The following is an 8,068-nucleotide window of genomic DNA, read 5'->3' as shown; positions in this document are numbered from 1 at the left end:
CTTGCTAGTCAAGGAAGCCATCTTATCCAAACAGCTAAACATTCACAAACAAACTCCACAAACTCTAGGTGTGAAGCGAAGTTGCCTGTTTACATTGTGAAACTGCACAAGAAACAGAAAATACTATCAAGCTATGCATTACGTACACATGTATTTTTTTCATAGACATGAACAAGATGAGCCTATGCTCACGATTACCATTAGCGATAGCGATTAGTATGTTCAGTCAACAACACAGTACAATCAGCCACAATTCAGCTCCTATATAAATGTTGCATGCTCATTACACACAATTGTCTAAGTTACTTACAGGCGATGGTTGAACAAGAATGAACCACAAACAGGCAGTTGCCTGCCTCTGGCTGGGGTATTGCATCATGCAGCCACACACGTAAGGAGGAGCACACTCAGCAGAGAGGAGAGGAAGACATAATTACGACCGAATACATAAATACTTTTGGAGACTTGGAAACATTCTACATGGTCGGGGATGAATAAAAAACTTATTTAAGCGATCTACAATCGTTTTGGTGAGTTTAAAGTTATCCTACCGTAGCTTTCTTGTATGCTACATGTTACCATCGTAGCTCTGTGGAAATGATGTGTACAAGCGCACAATTTCCTCCCAAAATGCAACTTATACTCCAGTGCGTTTTTTTCCACTTTATTATACATTTTATGGCTGGTGCGACTTGTACTCCGGAGTGATTTATAGTCCGGAATATACGGTAATGTTAATTTATCCAGGTAGAAACTGAGAACAGATTCTCATTTTCAATGCCAACCTAACAGCATATTTATTGTTGTAATAACTCATTGCTAACATTAATATAGTCTAAGCAAGTTGGCGTTCCAGGCCTAACGCCATTGTGTGCAAATTGGTGCAGATTACTGTTGGTGTACTATAGAGGTGGCCAAGTCCGGTCCTCAAGAGCCACAATCCAGCCTGTTTCATCATCTTATCAGCAAGATTGCAAAAGTCTGATCGTGAGCCTGATGATTTGAAACAGGTGTGTTGCCTTAGGGATAAACCTAAAACAGGCCGGATTGTTGCTCTTGAGGACCGGACTTGGCCACCCCTGGTGTAGTAGTACTAGTTGTAGTAGTAGTGATCTGTCACTCTTATCTTTGTATCAATGCTAATATTAATCAAAGACTCAAGTAGTTAAGTTTTCCTGACCTAGCCACCTTGCAATACAAATGAGTAACTTTTAGCCTTTCTTAAATTAAGCCATATTAACATGCATTCACAGTGGTGAATTTATAGTTTCTTTATAATCAGCTTCTTAGCTGACTGATAGGAGACGCAAATGCTGGACTTTGTGTTGTGTTTTCCGAGTGAACTTCTTGTTTGTGACTCTTTTGTTACCTCTGCACTAGGGATATATTGTGCAGAAACACACACATTCACACAAACACGCGCATGCACACGCACGCACACACGCTCACACGCACACACGCACACACGCATTTCTCCTGCCCTGTCTCTCTCCAGGCATTTGTTTGAAGAATATGAATCAAGCACACCTTTTAATAATGAATACAGGATTATTATAAAGTTATCTTTAACTCCTCCACGTCTACTTTCCCAGACGTTTCACTCAAGGCCACATTGCGAGACATTGTCCTTTAAGGCATAATTAATAATGATGAATGTGCTAATTAGGCCTGCATTTTGACAAGAGCTTAGAATTTATGTTGCTTTTTATGAAGAGAAAACGGCAACATGGCAGCATGTTGGCCTATTCGTTAACACCTTTGCTCTTGGGTTCGGAGTTTGCATGTTCTCCTCCCACACTACAAAAACGTTAGGTTCACTGAACACTCTAAATTATTCTTAGTTGTGAATTTGAGTGTCAGTGATTGTTGGTTTACAGAGTTGGACATTTAACAAAAAAATGTGCAGTCCGTTTATCGCCTTTCGGCCTACAGCCGAGGAACCCGTCCGCTGTCCGTTTATCCGCCATTTTGTCTGGCCGGACCAAATCGTAATCGCCTATTGATCGGTCCGTCTATCATTTTAAACACGCTTCCGTTAGCGCGTCGGTGGACCAGTATAAATTATAATACCTTCAGATTTTCAAGGGGAAAAATGCTTGAGGCAAGTAAAACAACCACAAAAATTTTGAAAGGTTAACCTTAGGTATATTTCAGTTTTTTCATGCAGGCTTTATCTCACCCATGACCTTAATGAAGACAAAGCTACCGGAAATAGATGAATGGAAAACAGCAACTTTTCGAAAAGTAGCCTTTCGTGCGCGGAACAACACTTCATTGAGCCATGAGAGGAAATGTAATGTGAAATAGTGAGCAAATGGAATGTGATATAGTGATATGTCCGGCAAATAGCCTCATTCAGGCTCATTATATCAGCTTATCACACAGACAGCAGCATCGCTCCTGCAGGGCCTGTGCGCGCACGGCTCACTGCAAACAAGTCACACAATGCTGAGCACAATGGAGGAGCTAAAAGGAACTGGAAGTGAAATGTTGAGTGGTCCTTTAATAAAGGCTTCGCTGCATCCCAGTTACACTATAAATAAAACCCTGTAGCTCATCTGACCGTCTCAAGGTCCTTTGCGAAACACACACGCAAACACACCCCTACACACATCTACACACAGACAAACACGAATGAAATGTGCTGACGAGGTTTTCGCTCAGGTCAACACCTCAGACCTCTCAGAACAGACAACGTGCTAACAGGCGCTAATCTGCACCAGCTGATGAGTCACCACACACTCCCATACTTGAGTAAGCGTGGCAAAACGTTTGTGCTCTGGTGCCAAATTTCACTATTTCTAAACAAACAGTTGGCCAAATCATTCGTAGATGAGGGAGAACACAGTTCAAATATGTAAAATACTGTCGTTAATTGTGCAATAATTTCCTGCTCATTGAATTGTCTTAATTTGTGATCAACCAATTATTAAAATGAAATGATAAGTAATGATTGTATTTTATGCAATTTTTTTAATGCATTTTGCCATAGAGTAAATCAACATTTTTTTTGCTCCACATTTTTCAATTGAAATTGTTTCTTATGGGGAAAATGTCTTTGAAACGGAAGGTCTTGGAATGGATGGTGTTTAACTATGTCTGTGTCTTTTTTTTTTTTTTTGGGTGTATGCGGTTAGTTTGATAAACAATATACTGTAGGAGGGTTACACATTTTGTTGTATTTTGTCAGAGTGAGGTAGAGTGAGACGCATAAGGTCAAGCCCGGGGGGTTTGAGGGAACAGCTGAATCTTACATTCTTCACCGCAGTCAGACGGGCTGCTCCATCTCACCATCTCTACCCCCTATTGCTGTCACCACACACAGCTGGACAAAATACACAACATAACCCGCAGTGGTAACTTAAAATTCCTTATCGCACACGTGCACATAAACGAAAATGACAGCAATGGTAAATCTTTCCATATAGACTGTGCTTTAGGGGTTTATGGGATTTTGTGCTCTTCCCAAATATATTGCATGTGCTTTAATGGAGCGCTTGACATTTTGATGTGTATACTTTGTCAGTCCCGCACACGGAGCCCAGGAAATCGCTTCTACCTGGAAATCGCTTCTCCCGGAATCCAAATGACAAAGTCAGTGAGGTGGCCTCCATTTTTATGCATTGGAAGTCATTTACCTTACAAGCTGTTTTCCACTCCTTTTACATAATTGACATGATTTGCTTGTAGCCCAGTGTCCCTGGATATCTCCCACAGGAAGCAATGTAAAATGAATTAATCTGTTTCAGGTTCAAAACATTTGCCATTTTGAAATCCTTAAACGTACATACAGGCAGTATTAAAATCAGATTAACATTCTACACAATCATATACGTTTTCAGATAAGTTCAACTCAATCAATATCAATTCAAAATCAATTCGAAATCAATATACTGAACCAATAAAACACAAAAAAGTCCTAATGACATGACAATGAATGTCTATTGTTTTTCATGAACTGACATACATGTCTAACATGAATTTACCTTAAAAAAAACATCATGTTCCTGATGAAAAACACCAAAGAACAATTAAGATATGCAGCATTAACCATTTGATGTTCTCTCAATTGAGGTACCCTGCTTGAGTTCTCTTTGTTTTGAGGCTAAAGAGGGGTACACGCATGCCAATAATCTGTATGAAAGTGCATTTCCCCCCCTCCTTACAATAAAAGTCAGCAAAGGCCTGAATCTCAGTCATCCGATTAAAAGATTTTCCTATGCGATTAACCTGTGGTGTAGCGTGTGTTAAGAGAGATTTTTTTTCCCCCCTCCGCCAATCAGCTCAGAGATACAGTTGAGACCAGAAATCCTAAATGTTTACAGCCAGATTGAGTGTGTATAAAGCAGGGGTTACCAAAATGGTGCCCCCGAGTACCACATGAGTGGCCCGCCAGCCTGTTCAGAAGAAGGGCACAAACCAGAGGGCTGGAGCACATTACACCAGTTTTAAAATCGCGGTATTGGCTCCCCGTGTGTTTCAGGATTGATTTTAAGTTGCTGTTACTAGTTTTTAAATGTCTTAACGGTCTTGGGCCATCTTATTTATCTGACCTGCTTTTATCATATCAGCCCTCATGGATCCTGAGGGCCTCTGGCACCGGCGTTTTAATAATTCCATGGGTGAGAATCCGAAATGCAATTTGAGGCTGCAATCAGCCATTTTGGTCCACAGCTATGGAATATCCTGCCAGAGGACATCAGGTCCACAGAGACTGTTGATATTTTTAAAGGGGGGCTCAAAACATACCTTTTTAGTTTGGCTTTTAAATAATTTCTCTTTCTCTTTTGATTGAGGACTATTTTTTATCTCATCTTACTGTTTTCAGTTCATAGATTCTATTATTGTTTCGTCTTTTAGCTTTGTTGTTTTCTGTTTATTTCTAGCTTTTAGCGCCAGTGTTTCCTCATGGAGGGCCTCCGCGCTGGGACGTGTGACTGGCCTTCCCACGGGGGGCATCCTCTTGGGGGCCCCTTAGGCCCGGGTGACCGGGGGCCTCTGCACTATGTGTAGGGACTACTCCGGTTAATCTGGGCCAAGGGTCTCTGTCATTCCTCTCTGCGTGGATGAGATCCCCTTGGGTACGCTTTCCTCCTATGGTTTCTCTGTGCCTTGCCATGTCTGTTGTTAACACAGTATTTCAGGCTGTGTTGACAACAGACATGTGTGTTTTCTGTGTGTGTGTGTGAGTGCAGGTGTGCGTGTTGATATATGTCTTTGTGTATGTCGGAAGGGAGGGAGGGAGTGGGTCTTCTTTTGAAATTGTATTTTGGATCTTTTTACTGCACAGCACTTTGAGTTGCATTTTTATGGATGAAAAGTACTATATAAATAACATTTGATTTGATTTGATTCATTTGTAAATGTAAACATCAGCAGAGATCTATAAAAATTGTGTTGCATATTGTGATACTTACCTGTTTCCCAATTATTGTGAGAAATCACCATGATCAGTGTCTTCACATAAATGAATGTCATTAATTAGCAAATAATAATTAACTTTAATGGGGGGGCTGCAACAGGTTCCAAAAAGCCTGGGACAGGTGGCAAAAAAGACTGAGAAAGTTGAGGAATACTCATAAAACACCTGTTTGGAACATCCGACAGGTGAACAGACTAATTGGGAGCTGGTGGTTGCCATGATTGGGTATAAAAGGCGCTTCCCTGAATTGTTCAGGCATTCACAAGCAAAGATCCATATCTTCACCTTTTTGTGATAAAATAGTCCAAGATTCTAAGTACAATGTTCCTCAACGTGCAATTGCAAGGATTTCATCATCTAGGGTCCATAATATCATCAAAAGGTTCAGAGAATCTGGAGAAATCACTGCATGTAAGCAGCAAGGGCGATAACCAATACCGAATGCCTGTGACCTTTGATCAAAAACCGACATGAATGTGTAAAGGATATCACCACATAGGCTCAGGAACCCTTCAGAAAGCCAATGTCAGTAAATACAGTTTGGCGCTACATCCGTAAGTGCAACTTCAAACGCTACTATGCAAAACAAAAGCTATTTATCAACAATATCCGGAAATTCCGCTGGCTTCTCTGGGCCCGAGCTCATCTAAGATGGGCTAATGCACATTGGAAAAGTGTTCTGTGGTGTGATGAGTTCACATTTCAAATTGTTTTGGGAAATTGTGGACTTTGTGTCCTTCGGACCAAAGCAGAAAAGAACCATCCTCCGGACTGTTATGGACGCACCGGTGATGGTATGCGGCTGCGTTAAGGGCCAATGGCATGGATAACTTACACATCGGTGAAGGCACAATTAATGCTGAAAGGTACACACAGTTTTTTTGAGAAACATATGCTGCCATCCAAACGTCTTTTTCATGGATGCCGCTGCTTATTTCTGCAAGACAATGCCAAACCACATTCCGCATGTGTTGGAACAGTGTGGCGTCATAGAAAAAGAGTACGAGTATCAGACTGGCCTGACTGCAGTCCAGACCTGTCTGCCATTGAAAATGTGTGGCGGATTATGAAGCGTAAAATACGGCAACAGAGACCCCGGACTGTTGAACAGCTGAAGCTGTACATCAAGCTAGAATGGGAAAGCTAAAAACAATAGTATATACAGTACAGTAATACAGTATATTTACTTAAATATAGGTTGAACATGATTTGCAAGTCATTGTATTTTTTCTTAGCACAACTTCCCAACTTCATTAAAATTGCGTTTGTAAAGAAACATTTTGGGTTGACCTCTCCTTTAACAGACCATCTAACTTTTGGCCTAGCTTCTTCTATTGCTTCTGCAACTACAACTTTGAATTTTCACAGGTCAGTCTTGTACTACAACAGACTTTGCACTGTATGTAGTGTGCTGTGTTGATCATCTCGAGTACACTACACAGTGTAAAAAGCAGTAACAACACGCTATTTTCCCTTATCGGATGTGGGGATAGTTTCTATGATGTTAAAAATCAGTACGTGTATACCCTTCTTAAATTTTGTTCTGTTTCTGACTTTTAAAGGCTTTTGGAGAATTCAAATGTTGTTGTTGGAAGACTTGATGTCGTTTGAACTGTTACAATTTGCTCTTCAAAATGGTATAATATACTTTAAAAAACATACACTCACAGTGGAAGGAGGGTGCAATGCAGGGGACAGCACCGGACAGTACATCGAAGAAGCTATTTGCGAGTGTCTGATCACACATTTGGGGCTTTTCAAGGAAAGTAATGCTAATCCTCTCAAGTGACACCACGAGGACCATCACCTCCATTTCGTGCTTCTTTTCTCTTTGTGGCCCCTTAATAAGTTGCACACTTCCACTGAAGCAGAGATGGAGCCATTGTAGAGCCTCTCTTTGTGTCCCACTCGGCAACAGACATCTGGGCTCATCTTGAGCTGCCCAATACCCAATGGCATTCAGGAACAAAGGCAAGCCAAAAGTCACCCTCCATCATGACCGCCTCTCCTGAACTGACACGGACACAATACGGCGGAGGGATGAGATGCACCGGCAAGGCTGAACTGTTTGGTCTGAGTGAAAGTGAGCTCGTATCCCCCAGGGAGACATGTGTCCACAACACCCCACAAGAGACACACGGTCAGCCTGTGGAGACTCCAATAAGGCCAGATTGTGGGTGGGAACAACAGCTGGCTAATAAATCAGCAGGGGAATCAGCTACATGGTGACAATGCTATGACCCATCGTAGAGCTGGGCACTTGACGCTTTTTTGACGGTCCGGCCGCGACCCTCCACCCTTGACCTGGGTACACCTTCCGGCCGCGACCCTCCGGCCATATTCATAAACATTGTCTGCCCCCGCCCCGTTCTGCCCCCCGACCCAAAAAAAAAAACTAAAACGTGACATCGCCGCGGGAAGTTAACGGCAGAGGCTTTTTAAAGATCATTACCTGGCTAATTTAAAATTCTAACCCGCTGTGGACACGCTTCAAAATGCGGCTCTAGTACTTTACTACTTACCCAACTACGTGTGCTTACTTCCATTGCGAGCCCCGGGGTTGGTTTTGTCGTATTGTATAATTATTTGGGTCCAACAGACAGCCAGAAGTCGCAGTCAACAAGTTACTTATTTTTCACACTTCCC

The sequence above is a fragment of the Filicampus tigris genome, chromosome 7 (assembly GCF_054856515.1).
Source record: "Filicampus tigris isolate MCC_2025a chromosome 7, RoL_Ftig_1.0, whole genome shotgun sequence".
Taxonomy (NCBI): domain Eukaryota; kingdom Metazoa; phylum Chordata; class Actinopteri; order Syngnathiformes; family Syngnathidae; genus Filicampus; species Filicampus tigris.
This window is presented reverse-complemented; position numbering follows the sequence as displayed.